The 24,826-nt window shown below is 38.2% G+C and overlaps 1 protein-coding gene across 5 annotated transcripts in view; it reads left to right on the top strand.

Annotated features, from left to right (window-relative positions):
* LOC131682369 (uncharacterized) overlaps window positions 1-24,826 on the top strand; it is a 256,096-nt gene that overhangs the window by 223,351 nt on the left and 7,919 nt on the right. The window contains exon 1 of one of the 5 annotated variants that reach the window (XM_058963794.1): window positions 1,321-2,083. The exons of the other annotated variants lie outside the window; for them this stretch is intronic. The gene's annotated coding sequence lies outside the window, so the exon portion shown is untranslated. Of the gene's footprint in view, window positions 1-1,320; window positions 2,084-24,826 lie in introns of those variants that run through there. 5 annotated transcript variants of the gene reach the window in all.

Here is a 24,826-nt window from a genome sequence, read left to right as displayed (position 1 = left end):
AATACTTCCCATAACCTTCCTATTTCTGATAACATCTAACCATGCATGAAATAACAATGTTCGACTAGAAAAAACGATAGGTTGCATTTACATGTAAATGATTAACTGCATTTAAGGTGGGATTTTTTTCTCTTCACCATCGTCATGGTAGATAATTTGATTCATACGATGGATGCCATTGCAGATTTGTCGGCTACGTTTGTTCAATCTTGAATGAATGATTGAATATCCTGCACTGGCTGCGTGGTATCCATAAATTCTAAGCGCTCAATTTAGTACACCCATAGTTCTAGCAGGTATTCTAATTATTAGAACTTTTATACTTTTTTAATGTTAAAATAAAAATCGAAAATTGTTAAAGGTAAAAAATTCAATAGTATTACCTAATGTTAGCTCCCGCTGTAGGTACTACACCGTTGTTACACCCATTTAAACTTGGGCATAATACGTCCGTCTCTTTTCGTACAATACTCCCGTGTACCACTATGTAAAAAATGAAAACGCCACAAGAAAAATCCCTCGATCCGATTGGACCATATCCAGCAGATGCCAGGAAGCTATTCTAAATAGACAACCTCGTATCCGAAGACAATCGCGGCAAGCCGTGTTGTAGCTAGCTACATAGCTATAGAGCGAAGGCAATTGAACCGTCCGCGGTTGGCTAGGCAAACATGCGCGGCACTCTTTCGATCGAGCGTCTCCATTATGCAAACGTGGGCCGCCCCACCCAAAAACTAGCCGTACAATCGTCAGTCAGCGGAGAAGAAGTGGAAGGAGGAGTAGGCGGTTTAGCAGGATTAGCCAATACGATTAAAGTTGGGCGTCTTTTTCTGAATTAATTCTTTCTCTCTTTAGATTATTTTTATGCTAGTTTAATATAATTCAGGGTATCTTTGCGATGCTAGCGATGGACGAGTAGGAGAAAGATTAGCTCGGTGTGTGTGTGTGTGTGAGTATTTGAGAGAGATAGAGAGCGAGATTCGAAACTTGGAGCGGGTAGCAAAACTCGTGATCGTGAGAGAGGGCATAGCTTTTGATGCACAATGCAGTGCATTGTTTGCTCTCTCAGTCATTTGATTGTGTTCGCGCTCGGCTCATCCTCCCCCTGGAAGGAGGTGGTGTTGGTGGTGGGTGGTGCGGTGCGTGGATCACATGCCAGGAGAAAGGGTTACCGATCAGCGTCACTTGAGGGTCTGGTTTTTTTTTGTTTTGGATCATGATACTCTCGCGAGTATTATGTGTTTGTTTGGCGTTTGCTTTGCTCGTTGATGGTTGGGGAAAGGAAACCCTCTGGTGGTACTCGCATTGTAATGTTGCATTCATTCGTTTCGCTGAAGTGTACGCGAGTAGATATCGCGCCGTTTGTTTAGAGCCGTTCCGTTCGTTGCTAGGCTACTGTGGTGAGCTTTGTTGGGCAAAGCTCGCGCGCATATCTTCTGCTTTGGATACCAACGGTGCAACGCCTGCTTTGGTGCAGAATCTATGCAACATCAATTATCACAAACCACGGGAAGCGTTACACAGGAAGTGCCCGTATAATTTTAGCGCCTAGAAAACCCGGTGACTTATTTACCATGTTGAGATTTCCGGAGATTTTAGAGTGAGTGCAAAGTGTGGCAGTCGTATCAATCATAAAACATCGAAGTTAACAGCAGCAAGCGCCGGTAGAAGTGAATCAAAAGTCGTGATTGAGTGATAATCAAACCGTTCGTGACCGGTACCTGATGCTGGTGAGGGAGATGATGATGTTTGAGGACTGTTCCTCACGGTTCGGTGTGGTGTGTGTGTAAGAGTGAAATGGAATGAAATTATCATCGTTTCGGTAGCCCACCGTTTGTGAAGAAGTGAAGGAGCAGCAGTGTGGGACATATTTTTCCGAAGAGGACAAACCGGCGGCGGGAGATCGACGTCCAGTAGTCCACGATAGACTCGATTAGTGAATGGCAAATGATGCACAGATCTGGGTGCTGCTGCTTATGACGAATGCGACTACGACGATGACGACGACGACGGCGATGCCTGCTTAGACTGATATGGTGAAATGGACCGGTGCATCCGCTGAGGAAATTGATTTTTGCCGACGGTAATTTTATGCCAATCTTGTTGGATTAAGTAGTGCCCGAATAATTCAATGTTTAAATGTGGTGGACGGAGAAGATCTTCAGTGTGGCGTTTCCAGATGTGATTAGATTTTTTGAAAGTAACATATTAAATTTTGCTGGGCTCGATGACAAGATGATGGAAATATTTTCCACACCCAAGCTGAAGTATGCTTATGATTGGGTGAAAATTTATAATTGTCACAAGACGGCGCCGGTGGTTAGGTGGTAAGAGAGACCTCTTCTCACCCCAGTGAGTATCAATCCCAGCCGAGGTCGTTGATTTTTTCTGAGGTAAAAAATCTGTGGTCACGTCTTCATTCGGAAGGGAAGTAAAGGCTTTGGTTCTGGTTCATCTGTTGATGGGTTCATATCTAGGGTCCAGATGATGGAGTCACGTTTTTGGCGTCGGTGATAGGTAATCAATGGAGCAACTTTTGCACAAAAGTGTCACGAAGAAAAATAATACGGCGGACACACATGCGAAGCGGTTTTGTTTCTATTCGCATCCGTCACCTACTGCATTTTAGATCGATGTTTGGGTAGGACAGGTGTCCACAGTGGCAGGAAAAGCAGAAATTTTCACAAATGAATATAACTATCCACAAAAAGTTTCAAAAACGAAAAGACGTGGTGATTGATGTGGAGCTGATCGTATTTTCTCCGTGGAGAATTCGATAACCGACTGATGAGCTCAAGTGGAAAAATTGGTCAAGGTAGCTTGCCATGTAGTCTTTTAAGATCTACGGCTCTGTGTACTATAAGAGAGGTCACATTATTACCTGTAAGTCACATTAATGTGTAAAAATAGTCAAGTGTTGGTGTTATTTACGTAAATATTATAAAGTAAATTGCCTATCTATTGAATTGTCAGACAACAAATTGAGCAACAATTTGTTTGAAATAGATGAACACTCATGCTACTGCAGATTCTCCGAAAGAGCATTAATAGAAACCTAATCAAAAGCGCCCCTAATAAACAAGAACACTAATGTCATTTGCTGTTTTTATCATTCGATTCTTTGCTTTTACGGAAGCTAAATTGTGCTTCCGAATGTAGATGAGCATTTCAATCGGCCGATACAAATTGTGATTAGAGACTGGTTTTCCTGATTTTGGACGGGCGACGATCTTTACTTGTCTTCAATCCAATTCAATGTCAATTATTTATTACCTTCGGTGTCCGGTCATTTGGCCGAATGACGATTGCCCGAATGGGGCGTTTGGTCAAATTCCATTTGACCTATACGATTGTTTAATTGAATGAGTTGAACTTAAATGTATCTCATTTTGTAGGCTTAATCGTACAGAACGTGGCCTCTATTTTTTTGCCATTTGCCATGTAATTGTCAAAGTTGTTGAATGTTACCAAATAGATTGAAACAAGCGTTATTAAAGTCTTCGGGAATCATCTGACAACTGCTAGAAAACCAGGATCAGAAGTAAACTAAAATCAGAATGGCCTAAGCAAGTGCGCGTAAGTTGTACAAAATATTGTTAACCAAATTTGATTGCATCGGAATGACGACGAAAAAATATGTAATAAAAAAATAGCTAACCCCTACGTTGAGTTTTTGAGACAATTCAGACTTTATTGAGCTATAGAAACATTGTCAACCGATTTATAAATCAGTATTTTTTCTAAAAATCTGATCGTTTGCGCACATTTTTTTTCTCATATGACTTTTAGCTATCTCTTACCAGAGAGTGTCTATTAAAGTGGCTCGCGGTTGCATGAGAAAACTTCAAAATGATTTAAACTAGTGGGCACAGCACTTTTTGAGCTCCTTTTGTGGTCTCAAATGCCTCTGCAAAATTTGGTAGCGGTTGGTTGCTTCCCGGATTTGCGCATTGCGTTCAAAGTTTATATGGAATTTTATATGGGAAAATCAATTATTTTGCATTTACGCTAATAAAGATCGCTATTTCACTGAATATGAAAAAAAAACTATAGTTCAAACCTTGGTTAACAACTTTGTCAAAGACCGTAACTAGCTACGAGTTTTCAAAAAATAGTTATAACGATTTTTGAACTTATGGTAAAATCCAAATGCAGAAATTGAATACTTTTTCCAACACTGCCAGTGCACCACCGATATCGCCATTAAAAACTAAAATAAATGAGAATATCTTCATCTCAGAGACTTGGTACCTTTGAATGAAATGTTCAGAATGAATTTCTGAATAACATAGACGTAGTCAGAAAATGAAAAGATCAGGGTGGGGGGGGGGCTTGTGTACTCCCCAGTCCCTCTTTTAGATTGTTTTGTATAAGACAAAGAATCATTACGTCCTTGTAAATGTCAACGACTGAACTTTCTTAATATTTTGATAGAACAAAAAATAGGAATCATACTACAACCTTTGTTGTTGGAATTTACATTTACAATATTTAGGATTTACACTTACAAATTTATGTGTTGTTTTTGCTTAAGGCAAAAACCAACTCAAGTCTGGAAATCGCGTTAGGTTCTAACCTGAAGTATATGTCTGGTTCGCCAACATCCCCTCTGTTTTGCGTGAAGCTAACTCAATTTCATCAAAAAACCCTTGTTTGAAGTAACTATCCTGGTTTCGTTCGTAGATTCTCAAACGAAAACGTCAATAGAAACAATTCCGAGACTTCAGGGAATCTAAGTATATGGATTTTTTTTGAAATTCTGACTCTGAACGGCTAAGAAATAGGGCTTTAAAATATGTAAAACTTATAAACCGTTGTACCATTTTGACTGAGATAACAGTAGAGCCCCTAAACAGTAGCATTCAAACACGTAAGATTAATTTTCAATTCGGCGGTATAAACCTGCTTTGAAGATGTGCTCCTTACGTTATACTAAACTATCTAAAAAGGGAACTAAGGGGGAACACAAGCCACAACCCCTCTTCTTTTCATTGTCTGACTGCGTCTATGATATTCAGCAATTCATTCTTAACATTTCATTCAAAGGTACCAAATCTCTGCGATAACTATATTCTCATTTATTAAAGTTTAAAGTATCGGTGTCGTGGTGTACTGACAGTGTTGGAAGAAATAATGAATTAATACATTTGGATTGAACCATAAATTTTAAAATTGTTAGAACTATTTTTTGAAAACTCGTAGCTAGTTACCGTCTTCGACAAAGTTGTTAACCAAGGTTTGAACTATAGTTTTATAAAGCTGGCTTTTCATATTGAATAAAATAGCGATCTTTATTAACGTAAATACAAAATAATTGATTTCCCCATATAAAATCCCATACAATCTTTGAACGCAATGCGCAAACCCGGGAAGCAACCGACCGCTCCCAAACTTTGCACAGGCATTTGGGACCACAAAAGGAGCTCAAAAAGTGCTGTGCTGAAAAATGTCATATTCGAGCCACTCTAGTGCCTATGCAATCGTGAACAAAAGATTGCAAAATGTCCGACTTAACCCAACCCTGGGCCAATTCGGACCTCCCATGGTCCAACGCAATAGAAGTAATAAAAAGTCATTTCAGTATGTTTCAATATAAATTAATTAGCTTTTAATAAAATTTAGTTTCAAACTATACTAAATTAATTAATCGCAACTCGAGTCTGGTCCGAAGTAATTTATTTGTTGTTGTTGTATGCGGTTACTAGATCGCGTTGACAAGCTAGTCTGTGGTGATACATGAGATTCCATCTGAGCTGCTTCCATTCCTCCCTTCTTCGATCGATGCAATTCACAATTATTAAGCAATACACTGATAGAATATATTCGTAAATCGCTAGGAATTAGTTTCGTAGAGACAATTTTCATAAAATATACGTATTTTTCGTACATATGATGAATCGTTCTATTGAAACACTTTTATTTTTTATTACGTGAAAACCACGAAACGATTCTCGTTGATTTGTTACGAAACAATCGGCAAACGAATTGTTCGCTGCGATATACCTTTATAATCAGGGGCGGCGAAACACTTTACGCCCGAGTGGGTAGAAAGCATAGGGTGAAGGGTCCATTAGTAAGGATTTTTTCCCTTTTCGCAATGCACACGTTTACATTACATTCACATTAAATCACGTTCGTTTATGCAAATGGAATTGCGGTACATCGATGTTTTCAAATGTGTGTAGTGCGAGATACATGCGTTGCACATCTAAATTTTTTGAAATGGTTCAAAATTTCGGGTGTGTAATTACCCACTCGGTTATTTTCGAGTGGGTAGTACTACCCATACTACCCACGCTTTCCGCCGGCCATGTTTATAATATTTACGAGTACCATTCGTGAAACGGCCAACTTCAAAAGAGCTTCAATAGAGGTAGAATATGGAGTCATTATTGCTATACGTCAGATAATTGTTGATCATCACGACAGTGTCGGTCTGACTATTTGGTAGCCGTATCCGTGTCCGCCGATTTCAGGAAGATTTCCTTTCCTGGTTTTTCCAGTAGGTATTTTGCATGATTTGAATCGTGGTGATCTAAAAAATCGACTGATATTCTTCTTTTAGAGTTTTGAAAAGGTGTAAAGGGATAATCTGGTGGCAAAGCTGAACACAAAACTTCCTATGCACACTGCCAAGTGTTCAATTCTAACACATGCTTAAACAGCTCTTTTAATCCACCTAGTGGTGCAATTATGCCTTTTTCATTTATCTAAACTATGATTTAATGCCTTGTTATGTTCAATATAATAATGTGATAATGTCTATTACATTCCTATCACACTTGATAAGCATATATAAGTGCACGACTGTCATGAACCTAATAAGCAACATGTCGACACTGACATACTTGAAACAAACAAAAATATAATATTTATATAGCTTAATCAGCATGAGTTCAATGTCGTCTTCATGTTAACTTCATGGTGGAGAAGGGAAGTGATATAATTAGTGGGAGGGAGAGGATGCGTCGGGAATCATCTAACATATTTTAGTATACGGGGTAGATGAAAGGAATGCAGGTGGGAGGTTGGTCTCAGGGGGGTGGTGAGAGAAGGGGAAGGGTGGTTGAGAGGTAGGAAGTCGAGGAGAAGATGGAGGGTTCAACTTCATATAATACCATCCATTTGGGACTAGGTTAGTGAAAATTGGCTTTCGATCTGATATATGTCCGGAACCCCGGACTAATCTTTGATTCGCCATCAGTGATCTAGGCCTGCGAATCGAAGTAATTTGATGTTCATTTCAATGGATTTTAAACCTATGAGGTATTACGATTGTGCCGGTTTATATGAGAAATTACTTTGTGACCGTAATAACCAACCTGTAACTCCGGAGCCAAATGTCAGAACTGAATGAAATTCAATAGCAGTCATTGGGAGTATTAAATATTTTATTTGAAATCAAGTTTGTAAAAATCGGTTAAGAGTTTGCTGGAAAATAGGTGTGCTCGGGAACTTGGCGAGTTTCCAGGGGGTATCAAGATCCGTCATAGATGACCAATCTGGTCAAAACTACTTTGATTGGTCATCAGTGATCTAGATCCGCAAATCCAAGTAATGTTGAACGTATTTGAAAATGTATTACATCATTCGGACATCATTGGGTTACCAGTTTATATGGGAATTTGCTGTGTGACCGCACTCTTCAGCCCGTAACTTCGGAACCGAAAGTGCGATCAACTAAAAATTCAATAGCGTTTTATGGGAGCGTTATACCGTTCATTTCAAACTAAGTTTGTGCAGATCGGTTCAGCCATCTCTGAGAAAAGTGAGTGACATTATTTGACACACACATACATACACACAGATATTTTGCAATCTCGACGAACTGAATCGAATAGGATATGACACTCTGCCCTCCGGGCCTCGGTTAGAAAATCGATTTTTGGAGTAACTGCATAGCCTTTCTTTATATGAGAAAGGCAAAAAGCTAACTTGAACCTTAAGGGGAAACATTTACATTGATCTGAGAGAGCAGTTGGCAATTCTCATAATTAAGCCAAGGCTTCTGTTTGCCTGTGCAATAATGTGGGAATTATGATCTCTTACAACTGATGATGTGGTTCCATAAGGTTGGATTTTTTTGAGTGACGAAATCACGCAGAAGTTATGAGGGCAGTTTAGAATGAAAAAAATTTGATCGCAGCGTGGGATAAAGTTGGGATAATTTTTAAACATCTCGCTTGAAGATTTACAATCTGGGAGCTATAAAAATCTATTGGAGCTCACAGGTGAAACTGAAACCTTTCGAATGAAATTGTAGATATTTCAAATTTCAAATCAGTAAAAGGGCAGTCCAGCAGTTATCATTAGAGTATATGAACAAGTAGAACCAGTGTTGAACAGTGTTCAAACCTCTATAGATAAATTGCTGTTAAAATATGCTAATAAAGTCAAACAATATGCACTTATAAAGTCGAATAAATACTCGAAATTATTTATTACGATCCAGATCACATAATTTCAAAATCGTCCACTTTGAAAGTTTAACAATTTGGAAGAAGTTAACTTAATTAACATAACGTAACAGAAGACATCTTCTGTTATAATAATTTTAGTGATTAATTTTCGTAGAACTAATTCTTCATAAAAACAGTAAGAGTTTTATTGTCTTTTGCAAAGATGTCGAGAATGTCATTTCAAACACGTTGGTTGAAGATATGAATTCTATTTTTCTGCAGCATATCGAAATATAACACGACATCTACGGAGTTTTCAGAAATCAAGTATGCTTCGATATAACTTTTTTGTGTAAGCTTCAGAGACTCACACCTTGTATACATGTGAAGAGATCCATGGTATACAGTTATATCAGAATAATTCGTTTCAAAGGTTTTTTTTAAGTAGCCTTATATATTTCGATACCTTGAATACACGAAGCGTTCATGTCTTCAATAAAGTTGTTTGTTATAGAATTCTCGAAAACTTTGCTGAAGATATTAAGTCTCGTACTCAAATGCGTTTGAAGAGTAAATTCCCATAAATACTTCTAGAAGGATGAATCGCCAAAATATTTCATTAAAAGATGCACTTTTTCATGCTGTAAAATTCTTCGCTGGCACTGCACAGTTTTTAAATGACGTGATCTTGATGTAAAAAACTATTTTCGAAAATTAATTTTATCTTTCTTCATAATAAGTTGCATAACTTGAGAAAGAGTCCTTTTATACGAAATTTTATTACGTTATTTAATTCAGCACTCAAATGTACACCATTAATCACCACTAACTTGAAATATTTTTAATTTTTCTCTATTTCCAATTTTGGCAATCATATAACAACCGATCCTGACCTACTAGAGACATCATTTTCCTTCTGCTGTCCGAAAGTTATTATCGTTACTATTATATTATTAAATCTTTTTAAACTGGAAATATTGCATGTTTGGCGATGCTTTAACCAAAAATTTCTTTTTTTCCAGATTCCTTGACCAATTTGCTTTAAAATGTATATCACCGATTTTTTTTAGATAAATTAACCCAAAGATATGAATAAAAGTTAATAATTTATGCTTTATTGGTATTGAAAATTTTCCATGCATAATTATCCCTTAAATGCGCAATGTTGTTTTAAAACAACATCCTGAAAATCGTCTAAAAATTATTGTATTAACGTGGTATAGCTGTTAGACGATTTTCACAAAATTCTAAAAAAAATGATTTGCGCCTTTAAGGGTTATGATTCGTTATATAAATTTTGTCATCAATACACACTTATAACACGTGTGACTGCGACTTTTGTTTAAATTTGGTAGCATCAATATAGTCAACCGATCTTCGTAATTTTTGGCGTATTTAAGCTAAGCTTAGCTTAGTTGCACTTCTCGATTGACTCAATGAGTGAAAATGCACAATGAACCAAAAAATGATGCTTGGGAGGCGCAAATTATTCTCACTGTGCACTGTGTTTCACTGACTCAACATTTTCATAAAATGATCAATAACGACACCGGCCACGTCCAAGGCTGTTCAACTGGGGAAGGAAAGGAATTTTAGTTTAACAGTCACCGTTGATAGAGACCGAGAGCACCGCTGCATCGCTACGCATATCACGGGGAAGGATTTGTTTTAGTAGGAAAGGGAAAAGATTAGACGGTATGTTTTGACAGACAATATGATCTTAGCAATACGTACAAAAGTCACTCGTGATAAATTTCCAAGAATTTTAAACAAGCAACTTGAACTACGAACAACTGACCATCGGGAGTGTAGCTTCTGGTTTAGACCTTAATGATCCATTCCTGATTTTTTAGTTTTCGATAAGCACTAGCTTGAACTTTACGATAAATAGTGAGAAAATGTTTTGAAACATACTAAATCGATTTTTTTTCGAACGTTTTTGACAGAAGGAAAAGCAGCAAAGAGCTGAAATAGTCTCGAAAAAAATAATCGACGGTAGTAAACAAACCGAAAACTCGAAGTTATTCGTGATGCGAATGTGAAATAATTTTGTGCGGCCCAAAATAAGCATTAACTGTACCGAAAGCTTTACTTTGTATGACTGCTACTATCACAATTCCACGTGCGCGTCGTCCCCTTGCCTGTCAGCATACGACTCACAGATATTCACTAATGCAGCGGTTGGGGCTTGAACCCGACCCAGTTCCGAGTTCAAACAAAATACGGCATAAGGTGGCTCGTACCCCGGTTGGCACCGCGGGAAAGTAAGGGATAGGAGTTTTGCAAATATTCAGTTAAAATTGTCAGTAGACTGCCAGCTTTTAGTCAGTACCTATCAATAATATTTTTTCTTCGATCCAATTAATTTAGTTTGAAGGGGAATTCAACCCCCAAAACCATCTCATGCCTACGCCACTGCACAGTGGTCCAGAATGCGAATTTAGCAGGAATTTTAACTTTTTGCTAAAATTAAATGATTTAGCCTGACAACATCTTTGGCAAAGTTGTTGTTCTTTGCAAGGCCTTTCTTTTTATTTAAACCGATGCTAGGGTGTTTCTAAATTTAGCAATATTTAAAATATAACCGTTAAAGGTTTAAGATAGAGCTTTACTGTCTTCGATGAAGTTGTAGAGCAACACATTTTAGACAAGACATGCAAGCTCTAGCTTTTATATTTCCCATTGCACGAGAAATTCAAATGTAAGCTTTAGGGTGTTCCTTAAAAATACGGTTTTATTTTTATAACTTTTGAAGTTTTTATTTTACGCTAAAGTACCCTTTGGACAACTTGAAGATTATTTTAGGGCGCATAATTTGCTTTAAAACACCAACTACTTAACTTTTTTCGTTTTAAAGTTAGAAGAACTTTTATATAAAAAATATAACTTTTTCAAATAGAATTATCTTCGATTCGGAAACTGAACATTAAATACTGTTGCTTTCATATGAAATAGCATGCTTTGTAGTATAGATCACCAAAAAATGGCAAATAGAATATTTTTTATATCTTGCAATATTTACTCCAAAAATTAGTTTATTTTTAGTAAAAAGTATATATAACTTTCTAACGAGCGAAGCTAGAGGTTCAAAATATTAAGACAAATTGTTCTCCTTCAAAATATCCGCAAGTATTTCTAAAGTGATCTTAATGAACAATCAAAACTGCAAAAGTTATACAAAGAAAACTATTTTTTAAGAAACACCGTAATTGTTTTTGGTAAATTTCTTGTAAAATGAAAAATACACGACATAGAGTTTCGGTGTCTTCGACAAAGTTTTTTAAAATTTCATTTTCTTCAATTTTGTGGAAGACAGCGAAACTCTATCTCAAACCATTGAAAAGTTAATTTTCTGATTTAAAAAAAATTAGAGCCACCCTACCCACTATTTAAAATAATAGAAAAGTATTGTAAAGTGCAATATTTTATCATGAAAACGAGACTACATTTTTAATATTGTTCACTGTGAAAATAATTTAAACGTATTACAAAGAGTCAATTAATGAATATCCAAATTTTGAATAAAACTTTTTCAGTTTTCATTTTTTTTCAACCTATCCTTCAGATGTTTTGCAGAGTTTTTGAAGACGAACATTTTCTTCTAATACATCAAAACTCTAGCTTTTATTGTTCAGAAGATATAAGCACTTAATATTTCGAAAATAGATTTTTTTAAATCAATTTTATGAAATTTTAAAAAATATCGTTTTCATCATTTTTTGCTCAATTATTACTCTAATCATGACCTTATTTATAGTTCAAAAAGAATTATCTTTTTTTTTGCCCCAAATGAGTGATATTGTTATTCCAAACAACCCCATTTTTGGAGAAAAGTACTCATAACTTTTCAACGGAAATAGCTAGATATATGGTGCCATGAAACAAATTATTCGCCTTGAAACAATCTTAAAGTTGTCTGAAGACTACTTTAGTTTTAAATCAATACAGCAAAAGTTATTGGAATAAAACTGTATTTCGAAGAAACACCCTAAGCTCCGACTTTAAATTTGTTGTAAAATAAAAAGTATGACAGATAGAGCTTACATGACTTCAGCAAACTTTTCCAAAATATATCGTTCTACAACTTCTCTGAAGGTCGATTGGCTCTAGCTAGAATGATTAAAAAATTAAACAAAAAGACGGGGCTTTTAACTACGAAAACTTCTCCAAAGACTTAATAAGGCTAGGTTGTTTAGTTTTAGTAAAATCTCAAAATTCCTGCTAAATTTGCATTCTGGACCACTGTGTACTGTAAAGTGGTTCCCATAATTGAGTATGGTGATTTAGATTATCTAGTCCTCTTAGTATTTATTGTCTAGTTCATTAAAGTTTGTCAAGTTTGAATCTGCTGTAAGCTTCATAAAATACTTCATAATTTTGCAATTCTGTCCAGTAGGTACAAGTTGCACTTTGGCTAATCATGGTTTATTTGTGTTGTTGAAATTACGTCGGAACTGTCAAGCTTATTTTATAAGGAACTTTTGTGGCTTATCAGTTTAATGTTTGGTTGTGAATATTATTTTTGCTTTCCAACTTTTTAATGGTTTTGGCGAACCTTTATCACAAAATTCGAAATAACACAGCCATGTTACATCTCCGTTGTGGCTTGCAATCATCTAGCAGCACCGCTTCGACTTAACGCCGCCCAATTAAGTGACAGTTACCGAAAACATTTGGCGCTTGGCAGCCTTTGTTTCAAACAAATCCCACATTGAGCGAAACCAGAGTAGCATTCAGCGCTCTCTCTCGTCAACATCCCACAGCGTGCAACGAGGATCCGACGCGCTAAACGTACAACATTTTCGAATAACAAACATCTGTTTTATTTATACTTTACCAGTTTGCCGAAAATAATTCCCATACCATCCGCGCATCGCATCCGCCGTCTTCGCCGTCAACATCATCGCCTACTCTGATTCCCCGCGCGCGCACGTTGTTCGCTCTTATTGCATTCTTTTGTCTTTTATTTGTGCGCTGTCATCTTAACGGTGCGGCGACCGGCGCCTCTGCCTTCTTTCCCATTCAGCATCTTTGGGTCGTTTGCCAACAGCCAGCATCCGGCGGTAATTTTGCAACTTGAAACGTGTTGTTGTTATTATTATTCTTATTATTATTTCTGTTGTTAGTTCAAAGTGTTTGTTTGACATTTAAAATATGTTCGTTCTGTCCATTCGAGACCAACGGAGAAGAAACACAATGAGTAATACATCCAGCTTACAAGAATGGATCCTCATTTACTCGGGGAAATTGGAGCACAGTATGAGAAGCTGTTTTCGCCAGTAAGGGAAAAGTCGGTAGTTCGCGCAGCAGCTAGGTTCCGTGATTAACGCCACCGACGGTAGTGTTGTTAGGCTTGAGCCAGTCGAGTGTAAACTGCCGGAAAGTGCCGCATCTGACTTGATGCTGTATTCCCCCGCGTCCAAAGCCAAACCCAGTCGAAACAAGTGCGGAGGTGCAATGGCGGCGCGCCGTCGGCAAAGAATGGAGGACCGGCCAAATAAAACAATAATCGGTACATTGTTTAATGCTGCCTGTACATGCTCACGATACGGGGCAATCATCATCGGCATACACTCAGGGTAGTTAATCCTTTTCTGTGTCTAGCTTATAATGTTAGCTTCTTGATCAGTGTGGTTATCGTTAAATTTGTTACTCTAGATGGGCAGATCGAGTGTTCTTAGTTTTTTTTATCTATTTAATTTATAGAACTTAATACATTTAGACCCACGGCTCTGCAAAGCTAACGCCTTGAGCCGTGTCAAATAAGCGAATTAAAAATTGAAAATAATAATTTACATAAATAAATAGTTCAGATTTAAAAAAAAATGTAATATGGCGAAATTAAGTTCTACACCTTTTGCAGTAACAGTAGGCGCAGCACAAAGTAAAACGCTCTGTCAAGCCGGTTTGCCGGGATTCGCTAGCGGCCTGCTTTGATCAGCAAACGACGGACAGCATGCGGATGCGGATGCCAGAATGGGTGAAAATAACTTACTCCAACTTAAAAATGAGATCCTATGTTCTCTTTTCTTTCTTCTATAATAAAGACAATCACAATAACTTTTGCCATGAAAAAAACCGTTATCCTGTTTATTATTATGAGCAAATTGCTTTCATTATAATATGAAGGCTATCTGATAGAACACTTTGAGACAATAGACTTTTTCTTGGTTTGCCCTCAAAGGCTTATAGCAACCTGAAAACGTTTGACGACATCAATACATCCATTGTTTCACCAATCAACGATAAAAAGATTGACCAGCTCAAAACCTTCTACGTGTAAGTCAAAAACCGCCAGAAGCGAGCTAGGCAAGTGCACATGAAAGTGGAACAAAAGAAGAAAAAAACAAAAAATAAGAACTCAGAAGCAATCATAGCCGCCAACCTGATGCATTCTGTCTGCAAGAGATTGCGAAGTGCGTTCGCATCGCCCATCGCACCCATCAGAAAACCACGCACTCTTGGATCCCCAAGCAGCTCATAGTCATACCGCAGCATAACCGGAGACCGGAGCGACCAGAGGGAAAAAGAGAAAATAGTCTAACTCGACTCGAGGCTGAGAGACTGAGCGAGCATAAGTCGTAGCATAAGTCCCAGTACCAGTCCCCACAACAACAGGTTCTTTGGAAGTTTCATTCATCGCTATGATGCGGTTTGTTGCGGTTTGCTTCGATCGCATAAAAGCACTGTAACCTATCTCTTTCGCTCGTTCTCGCTCACAGGTGCGGTGCGGTGGGTTTAGTAGTTAGTATAGAAGGAGGGGGGGGGGGGGAGCTTACAACCGGTACAGTTATACTCGCCGCATGTTTGCGCTTTCTGCAGCCAGCAGTTGCAGTAGGCAGAGGCTGGAAAAGTCGCACGGAGCGCTACATCGCAGTAGGCTGGTGTGCGTGATATGAAACATTTTGTTTTGGTTTATTTATGCTTTGCTTGAATTTTCCGAGTGCGCAATGCAAAATTGGATAATTTTAGCAAACGAGTGAATGAAATGTTCACGTTTCGTTGATCCCTTGCGGTGACTTATGAATGGAATTAAGTAGCTTAGCGGTTACGTTTTTTTTGCGTGTGTGTGGTGCAGCAACAGTAGAGTGGATTGCTTTCTGCAAAGTCCTAGGTGTAGTTATTTTTGAGCAGAGTAGTGATTTATGTATTTAGCTTGATGCCTGCAGGAAGCGTCATTTCTGTTGGTTTATGACAGTAATTTCGACAATGGAGAGGTAACCAACCATGCTTATGCAAATATTTGAGAAATATTAACTCGAGACCGATCGTAAATTTGAACGCTATATTACACAGAAATAAAAAAAGTATATACAGGAATATAGTGTGGAATATCGAATTGTAGAGCGTATCTAAGCTGTAACGGGTGAATGATAAGAGTTTAGTTATGGAATTTGCATTTCGACTCGTCTCATCACAATCCGACACTAATTTAGTGACAAGTCTTACCTAATTTTGGATTGCTAAGCCGGACCAAATGATTCGATTTCACTAGTTCTCATTAGCTTAAAATGAACTTCTTTTCATGCGGGACATCGCGCTTGACTGGGGATTTTCTCAGGAACACAAGTTTAGTTGCAGCTAGCGTCAATCCGGCGCTAGCTTAGTTCTGTCACTAAGTGTCGGATTCTGATGAGACGAAATCGAAACGTAAATTCCTTAGCTAATTTAGTTATAGATTTCGTGCCTTTTGCTTAAGGAATATGAATGTGTTTATGAGGAATTTAAAGAAAACACTAAAATATATTACGTTTTAAAAGTTACTTCAAGAAAATTGGAAAATTTTCTGATTAATGGAATGCCTTTAGAATGAAAATATGTAGTATATCTTGTGGGCTAGTAGCATTTTAAAACAAACAAGTTAACAGAGTCTGCTTCAAACTTTCAAAGATAAAGGTCACTATTAGGGTTGCCAAAAGTAAGTCTGTTTTTGACACAATATCACCTTCCCTTCCTTATTAATCCTTCGTGAAATCTGTATGGATGTTTGTACCGAATCAATCGATGTAAAATTAATATATCAGATTTTTCGATTTGCTATATTTAATACTTGATTGTAATCCATTGAATATTATTCTGGTCTTAATCGTGCTTGAGGTCCTAAAATGAAAAGCCAACAATGGAAGGCGGCTACAAGGTTTCCTCGAAATCAGGCGGAAAATAGAATTCGAAAACAGGAGTTCCTAAGTCATGTTGTATCTACGATTATATCTAAAAAAAAATTTCTTCAAATATTTGGGTAAAATCTTTCAAAGTACAGCCTCATTAATAAATAAAGTTTAAATGTTGATTACTTTGAATGCAGATATTACAGTAATATTAACTTATATATCCGACATATTTTGACATTAGTGATTTTTGGGGAAAACTGATATTTTTTAAATCATGATGTTTTTCAATATTTTGGCTAATTCGCATCATTAAAATAAGACGTAGGTAAATCCGAACACATCGAACTAAATATGCTTCCCGAAAGTGCATAAAAAAATCGAAAATTAATAAGTTCTTGTTAGAGATTGGTGTGTAATCTTCTGGCAGTCGCGCAAGTTTAGAAACTCTAGCGAGATTGTAAAGCAACAGCGGCTACTCGTTTAGGGGGCCATAAATACGTCTTATGGAGGGTTTATCATCAACATTTCAAATTTAGTTCAATTTCAAAGTTTATCATCAACATTTCAAATCAATATAAGCGAATTATTTCAAAATATGTATCTGGAATACTTCCACGCTTGGTAGAACATATTTGGTATCCTAAAGAAAGTCGATAGCATTTTTCCTTTTCGCGAAATCTGCTTTGTAAAATTACATTGTTTTTCAATTTTTTGGGCTTATATTAGGGGTTGTATATGTAAAGGTGCGGCAAATAAGGAAATAGTTTGAATTTTTGTAAAGGTATGTAGCCACTTTTTTATCGAATACTTGTTAAACGTCTTGCTGAGTACAATGTATAATTTGCAAAATCAGCTAAGGAACATGAAAAAAATACTTATAATTTTAATTATGAGAAGTTTCCGTATCCTGATGTTTTATTGAATTTCATACAAACTTTTATTTGGCATTATTCGGATTCTTTTTGCTCCCAAGCCTAATCCGTTAGGAAAATTCGATGGAGAAAAATGTTCATTTTCACCTGGAAGATTGTTTTGGAATTTGTTATTCTACGGGCCAGAAGGGTTAACCGTGCAAGGACCTCGATCCCTGGTCAAGCCACGGAGATCTAGTGAAGCTGGGCTTTGCAACAGCCTTTTCTTTCGGGCCGCTAGCTCGATCGTGCTCTCAGGGTCGGCTCTTGAATAAGGATGCTGATTAAGGGACCGGGAAGAATCGTAAAACAACTCTTTTTCAATGTAACACTTTTATTCCCTAACGAATAACAGTGGGTGTGTGTGTGGCGTGTACGTGGGCCGGCCGGCTGCTGCTCGCGAGGGTGATGTTGAAGGGTGATGTTGAAGGAAGTGACCTACGGTGTAGCCTTATGTAGGTCTCTGGGCGGGAAAAGCTGGAATCCCAAGTAATAATTGAAGTTTTATAGCACAAGTGTAATCTTAGTTTAAGGAGTGGCTATAAAACTATCATAAAACCTCAATTGTTTCTAGGGATACGCCGTGGCGGTCGTCACCGCCCGCGTGGTTCTCGACGCTCGCTCGTTGCTCGTCGTCGTGTGCTCCTTGAACGTTCGTGTTTCGCTTCATACGTGTCGGAAGTTTTCCTTCCTCGAGTGTCCCGTGATCGTCTCTCCGGACCGATCAGTTTTTCACGGGTTTATCGCCGGGCGGATATGCACTTCTATTAACCGACGTGATGGCTTTCAGAGTAGTTTTTGCGGGTCCTATGGGTATTTATTCCGCCAGGCGGAAAAGAAGATTTGTTAGCTACTGGGTTTTGAGCCGTGCTATAAATCGGTTAATCTTTTTGGATATAATGTACCTGATTTGTACTCTCTTCACCGAATCGATGGTTGGTTTATCGGTGGTGAATACCTATCGTATAATAAATTAACTGTCGATTTAATTTGAGCTTTTAATAACTTGGTGAAAATTTTCGATGATATGCTTCGTCAAATGGTTGCACCGGAATAGACTTTTCCCAACGCTCAGACCCAGTAGCTCTTCCTTGCTCTCTTTTTTAAAATTCCCTTTTAATATTCTCTACGCGTCTCCGACAATCATAGTCTTTTTTATTTACGTTGGTAGCAGCATCAGGGATGTATTTTGTAATTGTGTGTTAACTAGGGTGACCATATCAGACGAGTAAAAAACCAGGACAGTCGAAAGGGTACTGCTTCCCCCCGATACCTCTCAATCGACATTGCCTTTTCCGCACGTTTTCGGCAGTTGAAAAGTTCTGGGGTCTGGCAGGCAGAGCTTGGACAGTAAAAAAGTTATGGGAGTCTGGGAGGAAGAGCTCTGCCAGAAAGTCTTTCATCGGAATTCCACAGTGGCAGTTCTTGCTAGACCACCATAAGCCAGGCATGCACAAGAACGGTGCTGCTCCGTTTCCTATTGCTGTGCACTGACTCATAATGTGCCAAAGCTAAATTCATTGAGCTAGTGCTTGCGCTGGTTTCCGATGAGCTAGAGTTAGCAAGTAACACGAGCACCGATGAGCCAGAGCTCTCGCTAGTACGGTGATAGCTAGCACGCTGCACGGAGCTATAGCTCAGCTATAGCAAAGCAGAATAAAAAACAACGCGTTAGTGTAAGTAATGATGCCTGCATCGTTTTTTCAGCAACCTGTCGCACATTCTCCAACGCATATTTCTTGCTTTGTCCTATTCTTTCGTTCCATAGCTTACACTACTGCACCGTTCTAGCTCATCGAACAAGCTTACCGTGCCAGCTCATTGAGTTAACTCGTGCTAGCTCACTGAGCTAGCTCATCGAGCTTGCTCGTGCCAGCTTACCGAGCTAGCTCATGGTGCTAGCTTATCGTGCTAGCTCTTCGAATCCTACAGCTCGAGCACGAAGGTTACCTAGCACGAGCGGTGTCAGTGCTTATTGCTTTTGGTTCGTTCAAAGCGGCCGGTCAGCTCGTGTTAGGCTCTCGTGCTGTGCTTCATGCATCCCTGCCATAAGCAAACGTTTAATGCTGAGATGGTCTGTGCAGTACCAGCGAGGAGTTTTCAGTACTAAAACACGACATGGACGTAAATCAGAAACATCAGTGATCCCAAGTAGCTTCCCTGCGCTATGCCTGGCAATCTCCATTGACAACCATTATCTCTCGATTTGAGAGCTGCAAAACCTACCGTTGTTATCAAAAATTTCTCCATTCAATCGATTGTTATATGAAACCTGGCGGATAGCTTGGTGAAAATAATACCAGTTTGAGCCCGAGTTTGAAAAAATTGACATCCCTGCGTGAACTTGAAAGAAAACAAAATTCAATTCATGCCCGTCGCGATGAATTTTTTTGACTGGGGTAGGATGCGACTCGGCGGTTAGTCGCTGTTCAGCGTCCTGGCGTGAAGGCATGTTAATCGTCCATTAGATATTTCACACGCATTTTATTCGACACTCCTCAATGTATTACCTGAGCCGTGGAACTTTTAATATTATCAATGTGTAAATAAATATAAATCGAATTTTATTGTATATCCATCGGATCTTGTATACGCGATTTGTTACGGAACAGTTTTAGAGAGAGGTTAAAGTTTTCGGTTTATTTTATACGAGTTGATCGTCTCGCCGGTTGAAACGAGACGTTTTCAGTTGCAGAATCAATACTTTCGCATTCAGAGACTTCCATATCCGGGATAGGATTTGCATCTAGAGTCACCTTCGACATACCTGAGAGAACGGATTCATTAACGGTGAAGATTTGGTCATCTGATGGACGTTTGTGCCCAGCCTTTTTGCCGGGTTGGTCTGTAGTACATGATGGTTTTGCTTCCGATATATTTATTTCACTGGGGATTTCGTCGATTCTGTTTTGTCCCACTCGTTCGTCACTCACATTTTCTCCACTTACGGGTTCCGAAGCTGTTGTGAAGAGCTTTGACGAAGACGCTTCCATGGCTGATGCGTTAGATGATGCTGTATTGTTTCCTGGCTGAGTCGAACGCCGTGCACTTTCGTTTATTTGCATCAGATTCGTTGACGCAAATTCCGGTAGAAGAGAGTTCTTAGGGGCTTTGAGAACCTGTGCAAAGCTGATAGGATTGTTCCTCGCTACCAACAATCTTTTGTTAAGGTCTTCCTTTTGATTTGTGCAATGTTTGCATGTTTGCATGTTTGAGGCTGATTACGATATGTAATCAACGTCTGCTCTCCTTCGATGGTCATAAATGACTTTATATGATGTCTAAGAATCATCTTTGCGATACACGAACACCTGACGAGACTCCCTTGAAAGCGAAACTCTCACCCCAAATGTGCTCCTTGATCGAAATGACGTCTCCATATTGCATGAGGAATGCTGCAATCTCACTGTTCCGGATGTTTTCGGACAGATTGTGAACCTTAACTTCAACTCCTCCATCATCCATCACTAGTCGTACCTTATATTTGATCTTGTTGAACTCTAGTTCATGACGTTTGCTATGTTGACCCACAGCATCTTGGACCGTTTTGAGGTCGATGCACTTAACGTGCGTGCAATTTTGTGCATGATTCATCTGGAGATGCTTAATTTGGTCGATATTGAGTCCAATCCTCTTATGGACGAATGTGTGGATTTCCTCGAAAGTGGGGCGCTTAGGAAGGTTGCTAAAGTCAACTTTGAACGTATTATCACTGGATCTTACGGATTCCATTGTCTTGATTTGTTTAGCTGTCGTTAGTAAGAATGACAAAAAAAAGAAACTATTCCGCACCGAAGTGGGACAAAGAACGATAAAGACAAAGGCAATGTATGATATGCATCCGTGACTACCAAACAACGAGTTCCCTCGATAAACGGTCGAAATTTGTCAATTCGTCGCTGTTGTGCTATCTTATGACAAACGCCATTTTGGTGTAAACTGAATTAGATATGCCACATTACTCGTCTAACGAACCTCTACAAGATGGCGTTTCCAGAATTTTGAAATTTTGCTTGGTTACTGAAATATAGCGAGAAAAGTGATAAGAAATTGTGAGTTTTTTGCTTCAAATCATAATATTTTAGGATTGGCTAAAGTTATAATAAAGTTTTAGTTGCTTTTATGTGTAAAAATGTCGTAGGAACACAATGGCAAAATAATTTTCAAAAGAAAAATGCATGTATTGGGAGAAAAACACAGTTTTAGCTTTAAACTGGAAATATTGACTATTTGGCAACACTGTAACTAAAAATAACTATTTTTTCTAGATTCACTGACTTATTTCCTTCAAAATGCATCTAACCGATTGTTTATAGACCAAATGAAGCCAAAGATATGAATAAAAGTTCATAATTGGTGATTTTTTTCTATGGAAAAAATTTCATGCACGATTATGACACGTCATACAAATTTTAATTTTTGAAATGCTGGTTCGGCTGTCGTCGTCCATGAAAGGGTTTCCAGCTAGGGTAAACAGGTCTAATACGCCCCCCTTAAGGAAAAATAGCTATATTTCACCATTCGACGCTATGATCTTCTCACTAACGACTCAAAATTATTGTTATATTAGTTAGAAATTAGTACCCGTTTCATTTTTTATTAAAAACATCCTGATACAAGTACTATTCAACATTTTTCAAAGATGCCCAAATTCTAGTTTTTTTCTTTCACCCAGGGCAAAATGCCCCCGGTGAAAGTGTAATATGCCCCACAGCAATGGGTGGGGCGTTTTGGCCGGTGATGAGCTGTTGTGAATACATGAATAATTCTACACACACATAGTTTTAAGCCAAGCTAAAAACTAAGATAGTAACTATAATATTCTAGTAAGCTACTTGAAATAGTTCTATCGAATCCGACTGTTCCTAATTGGTTGTAATGCTATTGAAAAAAGTGGAAGCTTACATAAAAGTAGCTCTTTTGAAACTTTTGTGTATATTGTTGTTTTACAACATATCAAAAATACCAAATCAACTTAGTACGTCGATTTCATGAAACGATACTGTTATCAGTCATTTTTACTTTTTAGGTACTTCAGGAATCCTGGGAATCGAAGAGGGGCATTTAGCCCCGGTGGGGAGTATTATACCCTTTTACCCTATTTACGAAGGAGATCGGTAAGCGGTGCGGACATCTCGCTAAAATTGGGAATGAACCGCCTGTAATAGTTCGCCATCCCCAAAAGGCGACGTAGCGAACGAAGCGAGGTGGGTTGCTCGTAATTAACTATTGCCTCTACTCTCTCGGGATTCGGACGCAATCCCTCCGGCGACAGAATGTATCCCAGATACGGAAGTTCGCTCACGCAAAACTTCGACTTGTCTATGTTGATAGAAAGATTTGCCGATTTGATAGGGTTCGGAGGTGCGCTTCGAATGTTTCGCTTACAACGGACGATGTCGTCGAGGTACACGAAAACATTCGGTTCCAGTTCGCCATACCCTAGTGACAACGTTGCTGTGCTGTTCACCAGTCCATAGGGTAGCCTGGTAAGCTGGAACAACCCTCTTCCCAACACCGAGAAAGCCGTATACTTTCGCGACCCGGGGTCTAGTGGTATTTGCAAAAGCTTTGGTCAAGTCAATTGTCGACAAATACCGACTCGCTCCCAGTCGACTTAGTATACGATCTTGATGAGGAAGGGGGTAAGCGTCCCTCCGAGACCGATCGTTCAATCGTCTCGCATCCAAACACAGACGAACTTCGCCATTGAGTTTTACTACGGGGACTGTGCTAAGTGACTAGTCACTTCTACTCGGCTCAATGACCTTTTGGCAAAGCATTTTATCTAGCTCTAGATTGATTTTCTTTTGCATGTTCGTAGACGTGGGATATGGATTAATTCTAATAGGTGGAGAATGCTGGTACTCATTTTGAAGTTCAATTTTATGAGTGATGAGAGTAGTGACATCCAGCATTTCTTCCTCTATGGCTATTTTTAATTCGGCTTTAACCTGTTCGAGTTGTGAAATTTGCTCCTCCGTGAGCGTATTCCTCCCTTCCTCCTCTATCGCTACATTCACTTCATCAATAGAACAATCTTCTCCTACATCTGAATATTCCCACTCCCTGTAACTATTTGTTTCTACGGTAGGCTGTATCCTAAAGGACTTCCAAAAATCCGAAAAAACCCATTATTAACCTCCGGTTCAATGTGGGGGCTATAAGAGCCGGGATGATTTTGTTTTCATTATTGAATGTAATGGGTAAATGAACGTAATCTTCGACTTCGACAAGTGTTCCTGAAGCCGTTTTTATTGAAACGCTAGTTAGGAAAATTTCAAGTTTTAGTTCTCTCACTAGCTTTTTACATACGCTATCCAATAGTCCCGATGCTGATATCAAAACTGTATGATTTTTCTTGTCGGAATTCGTTGAAATTGACTGAATGTTTTTCACGGGTTTTGGGTCAGTAACGCATTGCTTTTTAGGAATAAACGCAAAAGATGATTCGTCCATATGAAAAACTCAACTGAGTTCGACCTACAGTTTGGAAGCAGAGCCATACTTGTTTTTCTGTAACGCGGAGCCTTTTCCATAAACTGTTTAGATTCTCAGCAAACCAGCAATCGTATATGAAAGTTTACAATAAATTACAAATAATGAAATACTATATCTAAATTATAAATAGTGCAACCAAAAATTATGTACTGTTGCACAAAGTTCACATAAAAGGCAAATCTATGATCGAAAAAAATGTTTACATAAAGTTATTTATAAGTCCACTCCAACTTAAAACAAATTTGAAAATTTGGAATATTTATGACATTTTTGAAACATTGTATATGAATCAATTTGCAATTGAATTAAACTGCAAAATCGTTCGTAAAAATCACCTCTTTTTAGCACTTCACAAATTCTCTGCTAAGCTCGTTCAATATTTGAACAATAAAAATATAAGCATTTAAGACAAAAATGTCGGTTGTGATTTGATAGGTACAGAAGGTATAATTGGAGCAGCATATTTAGGCTGGGTTATGGTATTTCTAAATCGTAATCACAAAGAGATAAAAATTATCAAGAATTCGTTGTGATTCTACAGCGTATAGATGAGAATACGAAGATCGCAGGATTGAAACTGGTGGAAGTAAACTGGTACCCAGGTAATAATCGATGTTCAGACAACAGTAATTCTAATAATAATTAATAATAGTAATATGAGAAACATCAGTTAAAATAGTCTCATAGGAAATTATGGAAATTTTCATCCATATTTTTTTCATAATATTTATTTTAAAAATACTCTTGCTACCACATATTATCTGTATGCAACTCATAAGCTTCACAAATTATTAAGGACATTTAGCTGTATAAGCCTTCATGCGGGATTGTAAAGTAGATCATATACAATCTAAACATGAAAACCTAGGTAATTGTATAAAGCTGATCAGCTCAAAATTCGTCA

This window comes from Topomyia yanbarensis, chromosome 2 (genome assembly GCF_030247195.1).
Source record: "Topomyia yanbarensis strain Yona2022 chromosome 2, ASM3024719v1, whole genome shotgun sequence".
NCBI classification, from domain to species: Eukaryota; Metazoa; Arthropoda; class Insecta; order Diptera; family Culicidae; genus Topomyia; species Topomyia yanbarensis.
This window is presented reverse-complemented; position numbering and strand designations above follow the sequence as displayed.